Source organism: Pseudophryne corroboree, chromosome 1, assembly GCF_028390025.1.
Source record: "Pseudophryne corroboree isolate aPseCor3 chromosome 1, aPseCor3.hap2, whole genome shotgun sequence".
Classification (NCBI taxonomy): Eukaryota; Metazoa; Chordata; class Amphibia; order Anura; family Myobatrachidae; genus Pseudophryne; species Pseudophryne corroboree.
In genome coordinates, this window is record NC_086444.1 from 512,181,757 (window position 1) to 512,201,643 (window position 19,887).

The 19,887-nt window shown below is 37.7% G+C and overlaps 13 non-coding genes across 13 annotated transcripts; all 13 read left to right on the plus strand.

Annotated features, from left to right (window-relative positions):
- Positions 1–541: 541 nt before the first annotated feature.
- Positions 542–624, plus strand: TRNAL-CAG (transfer RNA leucine (anticodon CAG)). The gene has a single exon. It is a non-coding gene; the product is annotated as a tRNA-Leu (tRNA).
- Positions 625–2,041: 1,417 nt separating this feature from the next.
- Positions 2,042–2,124, plus strand: TRNAM-CAU (transfer RNA methionine (anticodon CAU)). The gene has a single exon. It is a non-coding gene; the product is annotated as a tRNA-Met (tRNA).
- Positions 2,125–2,802: 678 nt separating this feature from the next.
- TRNAL-CAG (transfer RNA leucine (anticodon CAG)) lies at positions 2,803–2,885 on the plus strand. Its single transcript has one exon. It is a non-coding gene; the product is annotated as a tRNA-Leu (tRNA).
- Positions 2,886–3,563: 678 nt separating this feature from the next.
- On the plus strand, positions 3,564–3,646 carry TRNAL-CAG (transfer RNA leucine (anticodon CAG)). Its single transcript has one exon. It is a non-coding gene; the product is annotated as a tRNA-Leu (tRNA).
- Positions 3,647–4,324: 678 nt separating this feature from the next.
- On the plus strand, positions 4,325–4,407 carry TRNAL-AAG (transfer RNA leucine (anticodon AAG)). The gene has a single exon. It is a non-coding gene; the product is annotated as a tRNA-Leu (tRNA).
- Positions 4,408–5,085: 678 nt separating this feature from the next.
- TRNAL-CAG (transfer RNA leucine (anticodon CAG)) lies at positions 5,086–5,168 on the plus strand. The gene is given in 2 exon segments: positions 5,086–5,123; positions 5,134–5,168. It is a non-coding gene; the product is annotated as a tRNA-Leu (tRNA).
- Positions 5,169–6,585: 1,417 nt separating this feature from the next.
- On the plus strand, positions 6,586–6,668 carry TRNAL-CAG (transfer RNA leucine (anticodon CAG)). The gene has a single exon. It is a non-coding gene; the product is annotated as a tRNA-Leu (tRNA).
- A 1,417-nt stretch (positions 6,669–8,085) lies between these two features.
- TRNAM-CAU (transfer RNA methionine (anticodon CAU)) lies at positions 8,086–8,168 on the plus strand. The gene has a single exon. It is a non-coding gene; the product is annotated as a tRNA-Met (tRNA).
- Positions 8,169–8,846: 678 nt separating this feature from the next.
- Positions 8,847–8,929, plus strand: TRNAL-CAG (transfer RNA leucine (anticodon CAG)). Its single transcript has one exon. It is a non-coding gene; the product is annotated as a tRNA-Leu (tRNA).
- A 1,417-nt stretch (positions 8,930–10,346) lies between these two features.
- TRNAL-CAG (transfer RNA leucine (anticodon CAG)) lies at positions 10,347–10,429 on the plus strand. The gene has a single exon. It is a non-coding gene; the product is annotated as a tRNA-Leu (tRNA).
- A 678-nt stretch (positions 10,430–11,107) lies between these two features.
- TRNAL-CAG (transfer RNA leucine (anticodon CAG)) lies at positions 11,108–11,190 on the plus strand. Its single transcript is given in 2 exon segments — positions 11,108–11,145; positions 11,156–11,190. It is a non-coding gene; the product is annotated as a tRNA-Leu (tRNA).
- A 1,417-nt stretch (positions 11,191–12,607) lies between these two features.
- Positions 12,608–12,690, plus strand: TRNAL-CAG (transfer RNA leucine (anticodon CAG)). Its single transcript has one exon. It is a non-coding gene; the product is annotated as a tRNA-Leu (tRNA).
- Positions 12,691–19,394: 6,704 nt separating this feature from the next.
- Positions 19,395–19,477, plus strand: TRNAL-CAG (transfer RNA leucine (anticodon CAG)). The gene is given in 2 exon segments: positions 19,395–19,432; positions 19,443–19,477. It is a non-coding gene; the product is annotated as a tRNA-Leu (tRNA).
- Positions 19,478–19,887: the final 410 nt, after the last annotated feature.

Consider the following 19,887-nt stretch of genomic DNA (forward strand, 5'->3'; position numbering starts at 1 on the left):
TTTCCCATGTTGCAATAAAAGATCAGATTGTATTCTCCCTGGATAAAAGAGCTTGCAACCAACCACATATGTGTATATCATATTATTTTTATTATTTGATCCACAATTCTTTATTTACAGAGGTAGCAAAATAAAATATCTCACAAATTCAGAATGAGGGCTCCATATCTTTGGCTTAAGAAAACTGCTCTTCTCAGCCAATGGTCATGAACAAAAACCCCACTGGGGTCCACTACAATGGCATCCAATCGAACCCATGAGCTAAATTAAATAACCAGTTTGTGCAAGATTCACAAATTTAATATCATTGCTGAGTTAAAATCCATTAGAGAACAAACTCTAGACACTTGGATTCCAACCCTGAACATGGAAAACAAAACTTACTTTTATTGCAACGCCAACTAGAAACCTCTTTAAAATGAATGGAAAAGCAATTCATATTTAGTTTTTAAATTAACAGTTTTAATAGCAACATTGTCATTGTAACTATAGATAGGTTATTTCATAATATACATCTTTTCAAAAAGTAGTGGTTTCATGTGTCAGGATGGCCGAGCGGTCTAAGGTGCTGAGTTCAGGTCGCAGTCTCCTCTGGAGGCGTGGGTTCAAATCCCACTTCTGACAATGTTATTAATTTTCTTATTTGCTCTACAGTTTCTATTTCTTGTTACTTGTGAAAAGATTGACTTTAGAATTAGACTTACACTCACTGCAAATCTCTTTCAATTTACAACATAAAAAATGCATCAATTATTTCATTATTTCCCATGTTGCAATAAAAGATCAGATTGTATTCTCTCTGGATAAAAGAGCTTGAAACCAACCACATATGTGTATATCATATTATTTTTATTATTTGATCCACAATTCTTTATTTACAGAGGTAGCAAAATAAAATATCTCACAAATTCAGAATGAGGGCTCCATATCTTTGGCTTAAGAAAACTGCTCTTCTCAGCCAATGGTCATGAACAGAAACCCCACTGGGGTCCACTACAATGGCATCCAATCAAACCCATGAGCTAAATTAAGTAGCCAGTTTGTGCAAGATTCACAAATTTAATTTCATTGCTGAGTTAAAATCCATTAGAGAACAAACTCTAGACACTTGGATTCCAACCCTGAACATGGAAAACAAAACTTACTTTTATTGTAACGCCAACTAGAAACCTCTTTAAAATGAATGGAAAAGCAATTCATATTTAGTTTTTAAATTAACAGTTTTAATAGCAACATTGTCATTGTAACTATAGATAGGTTATTTCATAATATACATCTTTTCAAAAAGTAGTGGTTTCATGTGTCAGGATGGCCGAGCGGTTTAAGGCGCTGAGTGGCCTGGGTTCAAATCCCACTTCTGACAATGTTATTCATTTTCTTCTTTGCTCTACAGTTTCTATTTCTTGTTACTTGTGAAAAGATTGGCTTTAGAATTAGACAAACACTCACTGCAAATCTCTTTCACTTTACAACATAAAAAATGCATCAATTATTTCTCTATTTCCCATGTTGCAATAAAAGATCAGATTGTATTCTCCCTGGATAAAAGAGCTTGAAACCAACCACATATGTGTATATCATATTATTTTTATTATTTGATCCACAATTCTTTATTTACAGAGGTAGCAAAATAAAATATCTCACAAATTAAGAATGAGGGCTCCATATCTTTGGCTTAAGAAAACTGCTCTTCTCAGCCAATGGTCATGAACAGAAACCCCACTGGGGTCCACTACAATGGCATCCAATCGAACCCATGAGCTAAATTAAATAACCAGTTTGTGTAAGATTCACAAATTTAATTTCATTGCTGAGTTAAAATCCATTAGAGAACAAACTCTAGACACTTGGATTCCAACCCTGAACATGGAAAACAAAACTTACTTTTATTGTAACGCTAACTAGAAACCTCTTTAAAATGAATGAAAAAGCAATTCATATCTAGTTTTTAAATTAACAGTTTTAATAGCAACATTGTCATTGTAACTATAGATAGGTTATTTCATAATATACATCTTTTCAAAAAGCAGTGGTTTCATGTGTCAGGATGGCTGAGCGGTCTAAGGCGCTGCGTTCATGTCGCAGTCCCCTCTGGAGGCGTGGGTTCAAATCCCACTTCTGACAATGTTATTCATTTTCTTCTTTGCTCTACAGTTTCTATTTCTTGTTACGTGTGAAAAGATTGACTTTAGAATTAGACAAACACTCACTGCAAATCTCTTTCAATTTACAACATAAAAAATGCATCAATTATTTCATTATTTCCCATGTTGCAATAAAAGATCAGATTGTATTCTTCCTGGATAAAAGAGCTTGAAACCAACCACATATGTGTATATCATATTATTTTTATTATTTTATCCACAATTCTTTATTTACAGAGGTAGCAAAATAAAATATCTCACAAATTCAGAATGAGGGCTCCATATCTTTGGCTTAAGAAAACTGCTCTTCTCAGCCAATGGTCATGAACAAAAACCCCACTGGGGTCCACTACAATGGCATCCAATCGAACCCATGAGCTAAATTAAATAACCAGTTTGTGCAAGATTCACAAATTTAATTTCATTGCTGAGTTAAAATCCATTAGAGAACAAACTCTAGACACTTGGATTCCAACCCTGAACATGGAAAACAAAACTTACTTTTATTGCAACGCCAACTAGAAACCTCTTTAAAATGAATGGAAAAGCAATTCATATTTAGTTTTTAAATTAACAGTTTTAATAGTAACATTGTCATTGTAACTATAGATAGGTTATTTCATAATATACATCTTTTCAAAAAGTAGTGGTTTCATGTGTCAGGATGGCCGAGCGGTCTAAGGTGCTGCGTTCAGTTCGCAGTCTCCTCTGGAGGCATGGGTTCAAATCCCACTTCTGACAATGTTATTCATTATCTTATTTGCTCTACAGTTTCTATTTCTTGTTACTTGTGAAAAGATTGACTTTAGAATTAGACTTACACTCACTGCAAATCTCTTTCAATTTACAACATAAAAAATGCATCAATTATTTCATTATTTCCCATGTTGCAATAAAAGATCAGATTGTATTCTCCCTGAATAAAAGAGCTTGAAACCAACCACATATGTGTATATCATATTATTTTTATTATTTGATCCACAATTCTTTATTTACAGAGGTAGCAAAAAAAAATATCTCACAAATTCAGAATGAGGGCTCCATATCTTTGGCTTAAGAAAACTGCTCTTCTCAGCCAATGGTCATGAACAGAAACCCCACTGGGGTCCACTACAATGGCATCCAATCAAACCCATGAGCTAAATTAAGTAGCCAGTTTGTGCAAGATTCACAAATTTCATTTCATTGCTGAGTTAAAATCCATTAGAGAACAAACTCTAGACACTTGGATTCCAACCCTGAACATGGAAAACAAAACTTACTTTTATTGTAACGCCAACTAGAAACCTCTTTAAAATGAATGGAAAAGCAATTCATATCTAGTTTTTAAATTAACAGTTTTAATAGCAACATTGTCATTGTAACTATAGATAGGTTATTTCATAATATACATCTTTTCAAAAAGCAGTGGTTTCATGTGTCAGGATGGCCGAGCGGTCTAAGGCGCTGCGTTCAGGTCGCAGTCCCCTCTGGAGGCGTGGGTTCAAATCCCACTTCTGACAATGTTATTCATTTTCTTCTTTGCTCTACAGTTTCTATTTCTTGTTACGTGTGAAAAGATTGACTTTAGAATTAGACAAACACTCACTGCAAATCTCTTTCAATTTACAACATAAAAAATGCATCAATTATTTCATTATTTCCCATGTTGCAATAAAAGATCAGATTGTATTCTTCCTGGATAAAATAGCTTGAAACCAACCACATATGTGTATATCATATTATTTTTATTATTTTATCCACAATTCTTTATTTACAGAGGTAGCAAAATAAAATATCTCACAAATTCAGAATGAGGGCTCCATATCTTTGGCTTAAGAAAACTGCTCTTCTCAGCCAATGGTCATGAACAGAAACCCCACTGGGGTCCACTACAATGGCATCCAATCAAACCCATGAGCTAAATTAAGTAGCCAGTTTGTGCAAGATTCACAAATTTCATTTCATTGCTGAGTTAAAATCCATTAGAGAACAAACTCTAGACACTTGGATTCCAACCCTGAACATGGAAAACAAAACTTACTTTTATTGTAACGCCAACTAGAAACCTCTTTAAAATGAATGGAAAAGCAATTCATATCTAGTTTTTAAATTAACAGTTTTAATAGCAACATTGTCATTGTAACTATAGATAGGTTATTTCATAATATACATCTTTTCAAAAAGCAGTGGTTTCATGTGTCAGGATGGCCGTGCGGTCTAAGGCGCTGCGTTAAGGTCGCAGTCTCCTCTGGAGGCGTGGGTTCAAATCCCACTTCTGACAATGTTATTCATTTTCTTCTTTGCTCTACAGTTTCTATTTCTTGTTACTTGTGAAAAGATTGACTTTAGAATTAGACAAACACTCACTGCAAATCTCTTTCAATTTACAACATAAAAAATGCATCAATTATTTCATTATTTCCCATGTTGCAATAAAAGATCAGATTGTATTCTTCCTGGATAAAAGAGCTTGAAACCAACTACATATGTGTATATCATATTATTTTTATTATTTGATCCACAATTCTTTATTTACAGAGGTAGCAAAATAAAATATCTCACAAATTCAGAATGAGGGCTCCATATCTTTGGCTTAAGAAAACTGCTCTTCTCAGCCAATGGTCATGAACAGAAACCCCACTGGGGTCCACTAAATTGGCATCCAATCAAACCCATGAGCTAAATTAAGTAGCCAGTTTGTGCAAGATTCACAAATTTAATTTCATTGCTGAGTTAAAATCCATTAGGGAACAAACTCTAGACACTTGGATTCCAACCCTGAACATGGAAAACAAAACTTACTTTTATTGTAACGCCAACTAGAAACCTCTTTAAAATGAATGGAAAAGCAATTCATATCTAGTTTTTAAATTAACAGTTTTAATAGCAACATTGTCATTGTAACTATAGATAGGTTATTTCATAATATACATCTTTTCAAAAAGCAGTGGTTTCATGTGTCAGGATGGCCGAGCGGTCTAAGGCGCTGGATTCAGGTCGCAGTCTCCTCTGGAGCAGTGGGTTCAAATCCCACTTCTGACAATGTTATTCATTTTATTCTTTGCTCTACAGTTTCTATTTCTTGTTACTTGTGAAAAGATTGACTTTAGAATTAGACAAACACTCACTGCAAATCTCTTTCAATTTACAACATAAAAAATGCATCAATTATTTCATTATTTCCCATGTTGCAATAAAAGATCAGATTGTATTCTTCCTGGATAAAAGAGCTTGAAACCAACCACATATGTGTATATCATATTATTTTTATTATTTTATCCACAATTCTTTATTTACAGAGGTAGCAAAATAAAATATCTCACAAATTCAGAATGAGGGCTCCATATCTTTGGCTTAAGAAAACTGCTCTTCTCAGCCAATGGTCATGAACAGAAACCCCACTGGGGTCCACTACAATGGCATCCAATCAAACCCATGAGCTAAATTAAGTAGCCAGTTTGTGCAAGATTCACAAATTTCATTTCATTGCTGAGTTAAAATCCATTAGAGAACAAACTCTAGACACTTGGATTCCAACCCTGAACATGGAAAACAAAACTTACTTTTATTGTAACGCCAACTAGAAACCTCTTTAAAATGAATGGAAAAGCAATTCATATTTATTTTTTAAATTAACAGTTTTAATAGCAACATTGTCATTGTAACTATAGATAGGTTATTTCATAATATACATCTTTTCAAAAAGCAGTGGTTTCATGTGTCAGGATGGCCGAGCGGTCTAAGGCGCTGAGTGGCCTGGGTTCAAATCCCACTTCTGACAATGTTATTCATTTTCTTCTTTGCTCTACAGTTTCTATTTCTTGTTACTTGTGAAAAGATTGGCTTTTGAATTAGGCAAACACTCACTGCAAATCTCTTTCAATTTACAACATAAAAAATGCATCAATTATTTCATTATTTCCCATGTTGCAATAAAAGATCAGATTGTATTCTCCCTGGATAAAAGAGCTTGCAACCAACCACATATGTGTATATCATATTATTTTTATTATTTGATCCACAATTCTTTATTTACAGAGGTAGCAAAATAAAATATCTCACAAATTCAGAATGAGGGCTCCATATCTTTGGCTTAAGAAAACTGCTCTTCTCAGCCAATGGTCATGAACAAAAACCCCACTGGGGTCCACTACAATGGCATCCAATCGAACCCATGAGCTAAATTAAATAACCAGTTTGTGCAAGATTCACAAATTTAATATCATTGCTGAGTTAAAATCCATTAGAGAACAAACTCTAGACACTTGGATTCCAACCCTGAACATGGAAAACAAAACTTACTTTTATTGCAACGCCAACTAGAAACCTCTTTAAAATGAATGGAAAAGCAATTCATATTTAGTTTTTAAATTAACAGTTTTAATAGCAACATTGTCATTGTAACTATAGATAGGTTATTTCATAATATACATCTTTTCAAAAAGTAGTGGTTTCATGTGTCAGGATGGCCGAGCGGTCTAAGGTGCTGAGTTCAGGTCGCAGTCTCCTCTGGAGGCGTGGGTTCAAATCCCACTTCTGACAATGTTATTAATTTTCTTATTTGCTCTACAGTTTCTATTTCTTGTTACTTGTGAAAAGATTGACTTTAGAATTAGACTTACACTCACTGCAAATCTCTTTCAATTTACAACATAAAAAATGCATCAATTATTTCATTATTTCCCATGTTGCAATAAAAGATCAGATTGTATTCTCTCTGGATAAAAGAGCTTGAAACCAACCACATATGTGTATATCATATTATTTTTATTATTTGATCCACAATTCTTTATTTACAGAGGTAGCAAAATAAAATATCTCACAAATTCAGAATGAGGGCTCCATATCTTTGGCTTAAGAAAACTGCTCTTCTCAGCCAATGGTCATGAACAGAAACCCCACTGGGGTCCACTACAATGGCATCCAATCAAACCCATGAGCTAAATTAAGTAGCCAGTTTGTGCAAGATTCACAAATTTAATTTCATTGCTGAGTTAAAATCCATTAGAGAACAAACTCTAGACACTTGGATTCCAACCCTGAACATGGAAAACAAAACTTACTTTTATTGTAACGCCAACTAGAAACCTCTTTAAAATGAATGGAAAAGCAATTCATATTTAGTTTTTAAATTAACAGTTTTAATAGCAACATTGTCATTGTAACTATAGATAGGTTATTTCATAATATACATCTTTTCAAAAAGTAGTGGTTTCATGTGTCAGGATGGCCGAGCGGTTTAAGGCGCTGAGTGGCCTGGGTTCAAATCCCACTTCTGACAATGTTATTCATTTTCTTCTTTGCTCTACAGTTTCTATTTCTTGTTACTTGTGAAAAGATTGGCTTTAGAATTAGACAAACACTCACTGCAAATCTCTTTCACTTTACAACATAAAAAATGCATCAATTATTTCTCTATTTCCCATGTTGCAATAAAAGATCAGATTGTATTCTCCCTGGATAAAAGAGCTTGAAACCAACCACATATGTGTATATCATATTATTTTTATTATTTGATCCACAATTCTTTATTTACAGAGGTAGCAAAATAAAATATCTCACAAATTAAGAATGAGGGCTCCATATCTTTGGCTTAAGAAAACTGCTCTTCTCAGCCAATGGTCATGAACAGAAACCCCACTGGGGTCCACTACAATGGCATCCAATCGAACCCATGAGCTAAATTAAATAACCAGTTTGTGTAAGATTCACAAATTTAATTTCATTGCTGAGTTAAAATCCATTAGAGAACAAACTCTAGACACTTGGATTCCAACCCTGAACATGGAAAACAAAACTTACTTTTATTGTAACGCTAACTAGAAACCTCTTTAAAATGAATGAAAAAGCAATTCATATCTAGTTTTTAAATTAACAGTTTTAATAGCAACATTGTCATTGTAACTATAGATAGGTTATTTCATAATATACATCTTTTCAAAAAGCAGTGGTTTCATGTGTCAGGATGGCTGAGCGGTCTAAGGCGCTGCGTTCATGTCGCAGTCCCCTCTGGAGGCGTGGGTTCAAATCCCACTTCTGACAATGTTATTCATTTTCTTCTTTGCTCTACAGTTTCTATTTCTTGTTACGTGTGAAAAGATTGACTTTAGAATTAGACAAACACTCACTGCAAATCTCTTTCAATTTACAACATAAAAAATGCATCAATTATTTCATTATTTCCCATGTTGCAATAAAAGATCAGATTGTATTCTTCCTGGATAAAAGAGCTTGAAACCAACCACATATGTGTATATCATATTATTTTTATTATTTTATCCACAATTCTTTATTTACAGAGGTAGCAAAATAAAATATCTCACAAATTCAGAATGAGGGCTCCATATCTTTGGCTTAAGAAAACTGCTCTTCTCAGCCAATGGTCATGAACAAAAACCCCACTGGGGTCCACTACAATGGCATCCAATCGAACCCATGAGCTAAATTAAATAACCAGTTTGTGCAAGATTCACAAATTTAATTTCATTGCTGAGTTAAAATCCATTAGAGAACAAACTCTAGACACTTGGATTCCAACCCTGAACATGGAAAACAAAACTTACTTTTATTGCAACGCCAACTAGAAACCTCTTTAAAATGAATGGAAAAGCAATTCATATTTAGTTTTTAAATTAACAGTTTTAATAGTAACATTGTCATTGTAACTATAGATAGGTTATTTCATAATATACATCTTTTCAAAAAGTAGTGGTTTCATGTGTCAGGATGGCCGAGCGGTCTAAGGTGCTGCGTTCAGTTCGCAGTCTCCTCTGGAGGCATGGGTTCAAATCCCACTTCTGACAATGTTATTCATTATCTTATTTGCTCTACAGTTTCTATTTCTTGTTACTTGTGAAAAGATTGACTTTAGAATTAGACTTACACTCACTGCAAATCTCTTTCAATTTACAACATAAAAAATGCATCAATTATTTCATTATTTCCCATGTTGCAATAAAAGATCAGATTGTATTCTCCCTGAATAAAAGAGCTTGAAACCAACCACATATGTGTATATCATATTATTTTTATTATTTGATCCACAATTCTTTATTTACAGAGGTAGCAAAAAAAAATATCTCACAAATTCAGAATGAGGGCTCCATATCTTTGGCTTAAGAAAACTGCTCTTCTCAGCCAATGGTCATGAACAGAAACCCCACTGGGGTCCACTACAATGGCATCCAATCAAACCCATGAGCTAAATTAAGTAGCCAGTTTGTGCAAGATTCACAAATTTCATTTCATTGCTGAGTTAAAATCCATTAGAGAACAAACTCTAGACACTTGGATTCCAACCCTGAACATGGAAAACAAAACTTACTTTTATTGTAACGCCAACTAGAAACCTCTTTAAAATGAATGGAAAAGCAATTCATATTTATTTTTTAAATTAACAGTTTTAATAGCAACATTGTCATTGTAACTATAGATAGGTTATTTCATAATATACATCTTTTCAAAAAGCAGTGGTTTCATGTGTCAGGATGGCCGAGCGGTCTAAGGCGCTGAGTGGCCTGGGTTCAAATCCCACTTCTGACAATGTTATTCATTTTCTTATTTGCTCTACAGTTTCTATTTCTTGTTACTTGTGAAAAGATTGACTTTAGAATTAGACTTACACTCACTGCAAATCTCTTTCAATTTACAACATAAAAAATGCATCAATTATTTCATTATTTCCCATGTTGCAATAAAAGATCAGATTGTATTCTCCCTGAATAAAAGAGCTTGAAACCAACCACATATGTGTATATCATATTATTTTTATTATTTGATCCACAATTCTTTATTTACAGAGGTAGCAAAATAAAATATCTCACAAATTCAGAATGAGGGCTCCATATCTTTGGCTTAAGAAAACTGCTCTTCTCAGCCAATGGTCATGAACAGAAACCCCACTGGGGTCCACTACAATGGCATCCAATCAAACCCATGAGCTAAATTAAGTAGCCAGTTTGTGCAAGATTCACAAATTTCATTTCATTGCTGAGTTAAAATCCATTAGAGAACAAACTCTAGACACTTGGATTCCAACCCTGAACATGGAAAACAAAACTTACTTTTATTGTAACGCCAACTAGAAACCTCTTTAAAATGAATGGAAAAGCAATTCATATTTATTTTTAAAATTAACAGTTTTAAAAGCAACATTGTCATTGTAACTATAGATAGGTTATTTCATAATATACATCTTTTCAAAAAGCAGTGGTTTCATGTGTCAGGATGGCCGAGCGGTCTAAGGCGCTGCGTTCAGGTCGCAGTCTCCTCTGGAGGCGTGGGTTCAAATCCCACTTCTGACAATGTTATTCATTTTCTTCTTTGCTCTACAGTTTCTATTTCTTGTTACTTGTGAAAAGATTGACTTTAGAATTAGACAAACACTCACTGCAAATCTCTTTCAATTTACAACATAAAAAATGCATCAATTATTTCATTATTTCCCATGTTGCAATAAAAGATCAGATTGTATTCTTCCTGGATAAAAGAGCTTGAAACCAACCACATATGTGTATATCATATTATTTTTATTATTTGATCCACAATTCTTTATTTACAGAGGTAGCAAAATAAAATATCTCACAAATTCAGAATGAGGGCTCCATATCTTTGGCTTAAGAAAACTGCTCTTCTCAGCCAATGGTCATGAACAGAAACCCCACTGGGGTCCACTAAATTGGCATCCAATCAAACCCATGAGCTAAATTAAGTAGCCAGTTTGTGCAAGATTCACAAATTTAATTTCATTGCTGAGTAAAAATCCATTAGGGAACAAACTCTAGACACTTGGATTCCAACCCTGAACATGGAAAACAAAACTTACTTTTATTGTAACGCCAACTAGAAACCTCTTTAAAATGAATGGAAAAGCAATTCATATCTAGTTTTTAAATTAACAGTTTTAATAGCAACATTGTCAATGTAACTATAGATAGGTTATTTCATAATATACATCTTTTCAAAAAGCAGTGGTTTCATGTGTCAGGGTGGCCGAGCGGTCTAAGGCGCTGGATTCAGGTCGCAGTCTCCTCTAGAGCCGTGGGTTCAAATCCCACTTCTGACAATGTTATTCATTTTCTTCTTTGCTCTACAGTTTCTATTTCTTGTTACTTGTGAAAAGATTGACTTTAGAATTAGACAAACACTCACTGCAAATCTCTTTCAATTTACAACATAAAAAATGCATCAATTATTTCATTATTTCCCATGTTGCAATAAAAGATCAGATTGTATTCTTCCTGGATAAAAGAGCTTGAAACCAACCACATATGTGTATATCATATTATTTTTATTATTTTATCCACAATTCTTTATTTACAGAGGTAGCAAAATAAAATATCTCACAAATTCAGAATGAGGGCTCCATATCTTTGGCTTAAGAAAACTGCTCTTCTCAGCCAATGGTCATGAACAGAAACCCCACTGGGGTCCACTACAATGGCATCCAATCAAACCCATGAGCTAAATTAAGTAGCCAGTTTGTGCAAGATTCACAAATTTCATTTCATTGCTGAGTTAAAATCCATTAGAGAACAAACTCTAGACACTTGGATTCCAACCCTGAACATGGAAAACAAAACTTACTTTTATTGTAACGCCAACTAGAAACCTCTTTAAAATGAATGGAAAAGCAATTCATATTTATTTTTTAAATTAACAGTTTTAATAGCAACATTGTCATTGTAACTATAGATAGGTTATTTCATAATATACATCTTTTCAAAAAGTAGTGGTTTCATGTGTCAGGATGGCCGAGCGGTTTAAGGCGCTGAGTGGCCTGGGTTCAAATCCCACTTCTGACAATGTTATTCATTTTCTTCTTTGCTCTACAGTTTCTATTTCTTGTCACTTGTGAAAAGATTGGCTTTAGAATTAGACAAACACTCACTGCAAATCTCTTTCACTTTACAACATAAAAAATGCATCAATTATTTCTCTATTTCCCATGTTGCAATAAAAGATCAAATTGTATTCTCCCTGGATAAAAGAGCTTGAAACCAACCACATATGTGTATATCATATTATTTTTATTATTTGATCCACAATTCTTTATTTACAGAGGTAGCAAAATAAAATATCTCACAAATTCAGAATGAGGGCTCCATATCTTTGGCTTAAGAAAACTGCTCTTCTCAGCCAATGGTCATGAACAGAAACCCCACTGGGGTCCACTACAATGGCATCCAATCGAACCCATGAGCTAAATTAAATAACCAGTTTGTGTAAGATTCACAAATTTAATTTCATTGCTGAGTTAAAATCCATTAGAGAACAAACTCTAGACACTTGGATTCCAACCCTGAACATGGAAAACAAAACTTACTTTTATTGTAACGCTAACTAGAAACCTCTTTAAAATGAATGAAAAAGCAATTCATATCTAGTTTTTAAATTAACAGTTTTAATAGCAACATTGTCATTGTAACTATAGATAGGTTATTTCATAATATACATCTTTTCAAAAAGCAGTGGTTTCATGTGTCAGGATGGCCGAGCGGTCTAAGGCGCTGCGTTCAGGTCGCAGTCCCCTCTGGAGGCGTGGGTTCAAATCCCACTTCTGACAATGTTATTCATTTTCTTCTTTGCTCTACAGTTTCTATTTCTTGTTACGTGTGAAAAGATTGACTTTAGAATTAGACAAACACTCACTGCAAATCTCTTTCAATTTACAACATAAAAAATGCATCAATTATTTCATTATTTCCCATGTTGCAATAAAAGATCAGATTGTATTCTTCCTGGATAAAAGAGCTTGAAACCAACCACATACAGATGTAGCCACCTTTATCTTGAGTGGCCGCGGCGGTTGGCCCGTTCGACCATACGCAGCGTACTGTGGCGTAGCGAGGCGCGCCTAGCCACAGAGAGGCTATCTAATCGCACGGAGACAGACATTTGACGTTTGGCGTTACCTTTACGTGTAATACCTGCGATCAGCCACCAGATGTCGCTTTTTACAATCACCACTGCGCATGCGTGTGGTCTCCCGTAAAATACAATACTGACATACATAATAAGGACTACTTTACTAAGGCGTCTCATTACGCTGCATACAGCAAATACTGTACTCATTACGCTGCATTATTTAATACAGTACTGTACAGTATATACAGTACGACACCGACGCAAATACAGTAGTACAGCATACAGTATATGATCCATCTACAATACTTTATGAATACTGTATGTGAGCGTCCGAGTCCCGCAGACAAAACACTACTGTAAAACCAGTAGTGTACACTGTCGCAAATGGATGTGTGTTACAAGTTCACTATTGCCTCTCAAGATTAGGAATTTTCTACAGTATGTTATCGTCTTAATCCCGTAGCCATTACAGCATAATCAAAACCAACGGATTTATACATTTGTCTGCGGCGAAGTGGTGAAGCGTTTCGCTTCCTATACTCAGAGTCCAGGGTTCGATTCCTTAAGTACTAATGCATGTTACTGTAGTTTTTTTCAGACACTTTATTATTTTTTTTATTCACCCCCACCTCGTGGCAGGCAGCAGTTGGGTATGGAATGAGAAATGGCATAAGCTGTGCAGGCTACGGGGCGATGCTGAAGGAGCGTCACAATCCCCTAGCCAAAATACACAGAGATACTGTAAGCGTATACTGTAAGATACTGTAAGCGTGAGATACTGTATTGAGCTAGGGGATTGTGACGCTCCTTCAGCATTGCCCCCTGAACTGTGAAATGTACAGTATGCCATATTGTATCTCACTCCATATCCGAGCGCTGCCACGTGCTGGGAGTTCACGGTCGGCGGCCATGTTGTCAGGTTGCTAAGCGATCCAGCTCGGTATACCGTAATGTGCATAGACCTCGCTTATCCCAATGTAATTGAGCTAGGGGATTGTGACGCTCCTTCAGCATCGCCCCGTAGCCTGCACAGCTTATGCCATTTCTCATTCCATACCCAACTGCTGCCTGCCACGAGGTGGGGGTTCAGGAGGTGGGGGTTCATGGGTAGTGGTCGTTTTGACAGTGTGCTATGCGATTGAGTCCGGTGTACCGTAATACTGTATGCAATCCTACAGTAGCTTATCCCTCCCCTGTGTATTTTGGCTAGGGGATTGTGACGCTCCTTCAGCATTGCCCCCTGAACTGTGAAATGTATGCCATATTGTATCTCACTACATATCCGAGCGCTGCCACGTGCTGGGAGTTCACGGTCGGCGGCCATTTTGTCAGGTTGCTAAGCGATCCAGCTCGGTATACCGTAATGTGCATAGACCTCGCTTATCCCAATGTAATTGAGCTAGGGGATTGTGACGCTCCTTCAGCATTGCCCCCTGAACTGTGAAATGTATGCCATACTGTATCTCACTACATATCCGAGCGCTGCCACGTGCTGGGGGTTCACGGTCGGTGGCCATTTTTAGTGTGCATAGAACTCGCTTATCCACATAGGCCCCTGTGTTTTTAACTACTATATTGAGATGCACATTTCTAGGCCTACAGTATTTAATATACAGTAAGCAGCATTGTTGTTAGGCAATAATTGAAGAATTTACATACAGTACTGACATGTACTGTATGTAATGCTTGTACATCATGTCAGTCGACCCTTATGCTGTACACTACTGTAAGTCTCACAGGGCCCATGCACTTCCAAGGAGGGTTATTTACTGTACTGTATCTGTTTCATACAGGAAACTAATTGCAGTCCATAACACTAATATTAAGCCCACTCCATTATCCACTCCTCCCCTGTGTATTAAACACCCCCTACCACCCTGGAAGTCATGTACCAGGGCCCCTTCATTCAGCACAATGCCCCCTTCTACAGTTTAGTGTTCTCCTTCCTGCCCCATCTGTGCAGTAAAGGAATAATTAGCAGAAATTATTTCTCCAGGTCCTACTGTACATACTGAGCGAAAGATAGAACCCCCCCTATCCCCCGCGGAGCATCAAAGCTGCCGCTGATAGCTCCCCCCACCCCTTCCGCTGGTGAGTGGGTAGGGGCCCCAGTGCATTGCTGTGTCCAGGGGCCCACACTGCTGTTAAGATGGCTCTAGTAATTGAGCTAGGGGATTGTGACGCTCCTTCAGCATTGCCCCTGGACTGTACCATACTGTATCTCACTCCATATCCAAGCGCTGCCACGTGCTGGGAGTTCACGGTCGGTGGCCATTTTGTCAGGTTGCTAAGCGATCCAGCTCGGTATAACGTAATGTACATAGACCTTGCTTATCCCGGTGTACTACAGGTATGTGCAGTAGTACTGAATGATTGCTATCACTTGTGGTGAAACACCTATCTTATCAAATACAGTAACTACTGTACAGTATAGTTGTTCGCACAGGTGATGGTAATCATACTGTATATTTAAACTGAAGTCCGTAACAGAGCATTCTGTCCCTCCTGCAGAGGTTCTTGTTGGGAGGCACAGGGAAAAAAGGCAAATACTGTACAGTACTGTATTTGCACTTTACTGTTGTGCACTTTATTTGAAAATGTACAGTTGTTTGCTATTTTTAGCATGCTGTGCTTTACATGTTTTCTTATTGTGGTTTTTATATTTTTAGACAAAAGACAAAGAATGCAGACTACCAGATTTTACGGGAGTGCCAAAACCCACCCATCAGTGGCACAGAAACTTGCTGCAGTAGTCCCAGTCCTCCCCCAGCGAGGGAGGTGGGAGCCTTCACCCCTAGCCCACGACGCCTCATGAGAGATTTCCAATTTCATGTGTGAAAGTACTGCAAACAGCGCCCGGCCCCCGCCCCATTGCTGTTGGTTTATGCCTTAGAGGACTCGGACGCTCGCATTTGTAAAGCACGGTGTTTTCCTCCGCCTCCTGCTAGCCTGTTGCCCTTCCCCCATGGGAGCCTGCACAGATCATGCAGTAGACAGGGAGGGAATGCAGGTCATGTGCAATACACAAACGCCCACTGTAGTACTATTTTGCTCACTTACAGTACCGTACTGTAGGTTGCATTTAGCGTAAAGAATCGCTCCTGCAGATGTACTTTGATTTACAGTATGTGAAACCTGTGTGCATCCTTCCATTGGATGTACTGTATTGGAGAGAATTTTTTTTTTTTTAAAGTGAATGTCACGGGAACACATTAAAAATAAGGTTGGCACTTCCTTCCCATTGGTGTTGGTTTACAGTATGCCGTAGTGTACTCGGACGCTCATGTAATTGCATTTCAAAGGCACAGTATTTTCCATCGTCTCCCCCCTACCCCCATCGCCCTTCCCCCCTGGGGGCCTGCACAGGGAGGAAATTCAGGTCCTGTGCAATACACAAACGCTGAAGATCTACAGTACTGTTTTGCTCAGTTGGTAGCGTCAGAATACACTCATTTCATTCCCGCTGTTTAGGTGCATTTAGCGTAAAGAATCGCTCCTGCAGATGTACTTTGATTTATGTGAAACCTGTGTGCATCCTTCCATTGACTGTCTTACAATGTAAATAAAATAATACAGTGCATTATTACAGAAAAAAAAAAAAAAAAGAAAGAAAGCACATCAGGTCTCGAACCCTGGACTCCCAGCGAGGGAGGTGGGAGCCTTCACCCCTAGCCCACGACGCCTCATGAGAGGTTTCCAATTTCATGTGTGAAAGTACTGCAAACAGCGCCCGGCCCCCGCCCCATTGCTGTTGGTTTATGCCTTAGAGGACTCGGACGCTCGCATTTGTAAAGCACGGTGTTTTCCTCCGCCTCCTGCTAGCCTGTTGCCCTTCCCCCATGGGAGCCTGCACAGATCATGCAGTAGACAGGGAGGGAATGCAGGTCATGTGCAATACACAAACGCCCACTGTAGTACTATTTTGCTCACTTACAGTACCGTACTGTAGGTTGCATTTAGCGTAAAGAATCGCTCCTGCAGATGTACTTTGATTTACAGTATGTGAAACCTGTGTGCATCCTTCCATTGGATGTACTGTATTGGAGAGAATTTTTTTTTTTTAAAGTGAATGTCACGGGAACACATTAAAAATAAGGTTGGCACTTCCTTCCCATTGGTGTTGGTTTACAGTATGCCGTAGTGTACTCGGACGCTCATGTAATTGCATTTCAAAGGCACAGTATTTTCCATCGTCTCCCCCCTACCCCCATCGCCCTTCCCCCCTGGGGGCCTGCACAGGGAGGAAATTCAGGTCCTGTGCAATACACAAACGCTGAAGATCTACAGTACTGTTTTGCTCAGTTGGTAGCGTCAGAATACACTCATTTCATTCCCGCTGTTTAGGTGCATTTAGCGTAAAGAATCGCTCCTGCAGATGTACTTTGATTTATGTGAAACCTGTGTGCATCCTTCCATTGACTGTCTTACAATGTAAATAAAATAATACAGTGCATTATTACAGAAAAAAAAAAAAAAAAGAAAGAAAGCACATCAGGTCTCGAACCCTGGACTCCCAGCGAGGGAGGTGGGAGCCTTCACCCCTAGCCCACGACGCCTCATGAGAGATTTCCAATTTCATGTGTGAAAGTACTGCAAACAGCGCCCGGCCCCCGCCCCATTGCTGTTGGTTTATGCCTTAGAGGACTCGGACGCTCGCATTTGTAAAGCACTGTGTTTTCCTCCGCCTCCTGCTAGCCTGTTGCCCTTCCCCCATGGGAGCCTGCACAGATCATGCAGTAGACAGGGAGGGAATGCAGGTCATGTGCAATACACAAACGCCCACTGTAGTACTATTTTGCTCACTTACAGTACCGTACTGTAGGTTGCATTTAGCGTAAAGAATCGCTCCTGCAGATGTACTTTGATTTACAGTATGTGAAACCTGTGTGCATCCTTCCATTGGATGTACTGTATTGGAGAGAATTTTTTTTTTTTAAAGTGAATGTCACGGGAACACATTAAAAATAAGGTTGGCACTTCCTTCCCATTGGTGTTGGTTTACAGTATGCCGTAGTGTACTCGGACGCTCATGTAATTGCATTTCAAAGGCACAGTATTTTCCATCGTCTCCCCCCTACCCCCATCGCCCTTCCCCCCTGGGGGCCTGCACAGGGAGGAAATTCAGGTCCTGTGCAATACACAAACGCTGAAGATCTACAGTACTGTTTTGCTCAGTTGGTAGCGTCAGAATACACTCATTTCATTCCCGCTGTTTAGGTGCATTTAGCGTAAAGAATCGCTCCTGCAGATGTACTTTGATTTATGTGAAACCTGTGTGCATCCTTCCATTGACTGTCTTACAATGTAAATAAAATAATACAGTGCATTATTACAGAAAAAAAAAAAAAAAGAAAGAAAGCACATCAGGTCTCGAACCCTGGACTCCCAGCGAGGGAGGTGGGAGCCTTCACCCCTAGCCCACGACGCCTCATGAGAGATTTCCAATTTCATGTGTGAAAGTACTGCAAACAGCGCCAGGCCCCCGCCCCATTGCTGTTGGTTTATGCCTTAGAGGACTCGGACGCTCGCATTTGCTAGTCCTCCATTCCCATTATGCATTAGCGAACTCAGACGCTCATATATTTTAAAAGCACGGTGTTTATACATTGTACTGTACATTCTTCCTTTTACACAATTACTGTAGTTGCGTCTCCATACACATACTGTACAGTACTCCATACTTTTTCCACCGCCTCCCGTTACGCCTACAGTATTGCCAGAGCTGTAGATCAATCCGCCGCTATACTGTACGATCGAAAGTACTGGATTAGTGGAGCATTAGCGACACAGTGGTGGAGATGTGTAATGCATGATGAGTATCTAGATCGTCTCAACGCGCCTGCCTGTGATGAAACTCAGCTATCGCCTTAGCGTGGCTAAACGCCCGTCTCGGCGGAGAAACAGTCAAGGTAAAGGTGGCTACATCTGTATGTGTATATCATATTATTTTTATTATTTGATCCACAATTCTTTATTTACAGAGGTAGCAAAATAAAATATCTCACAAATTCAGAATGAGGGCTCCATATCTTTGGCTTAAGAAAACTGCTCTTCTCAGCCAATGGTCATGAACAGAAACCCCACTGGGGTCCACTAAATTGGCATCCAATCAAACCCATGAGCTAAATTAAGTAGCCAGTTTGTGCAAGATTCACAAATTTAATTTCATTGCTGAGTAAAAATCCATTAGGGAACAAACTCTAGACACTTGGATTCCAACCCTGAACATGGAAAACAAAACTTACTTTTATTGTAACGCCAACTAGAAACCTCTTTAAAATGAATGGAAAAGCAATTCATATCTAGTTTTTAAATTAACAGTTTTAATAGCAACATTGTCAATGTAACTATAGATAGGTTATTTCATAATATACATCTTTTCAAAAAGCAGTGGTTTCATGTGTCAGGATGGCCGAGCGGTCTAAGGCGCTGGATTCAGGTCGCAGTCTCCTCTAGAGCCGTGGGTTCAAATCCCACTTCTGACAATGTTATTCATTTTCTTCTTTGCTCTACAGTTTCTATTTCTTGTTACTTGTGAAAAGATTGACTTTAGAATTAGACAAACACTCACTGCAAATCTCTTTCAATTTACAACATAAAAAATGCATCAATTATTTCATTATTTCCCATGTTGCAATAAAAGATCAGATTGTATTCTTCCTGGATAAAAGAGCTTGAAACCAACCACATATGTGTATATCATATTATTTTTATTATTTTATCCACAATTCTTTATTTACAGAGGTAGCAAAATAAAATATCTCACAAATTCAGAATGAGGGCTCCATATCTTTGGCTTAAGAAAACTGCTCTTCTCAGCCAATGGTCATGAACAGAAACCCCACTGGGGTCCACTACAATGGCATCCAATCAAACCCATGAGCTAAATTAAGTA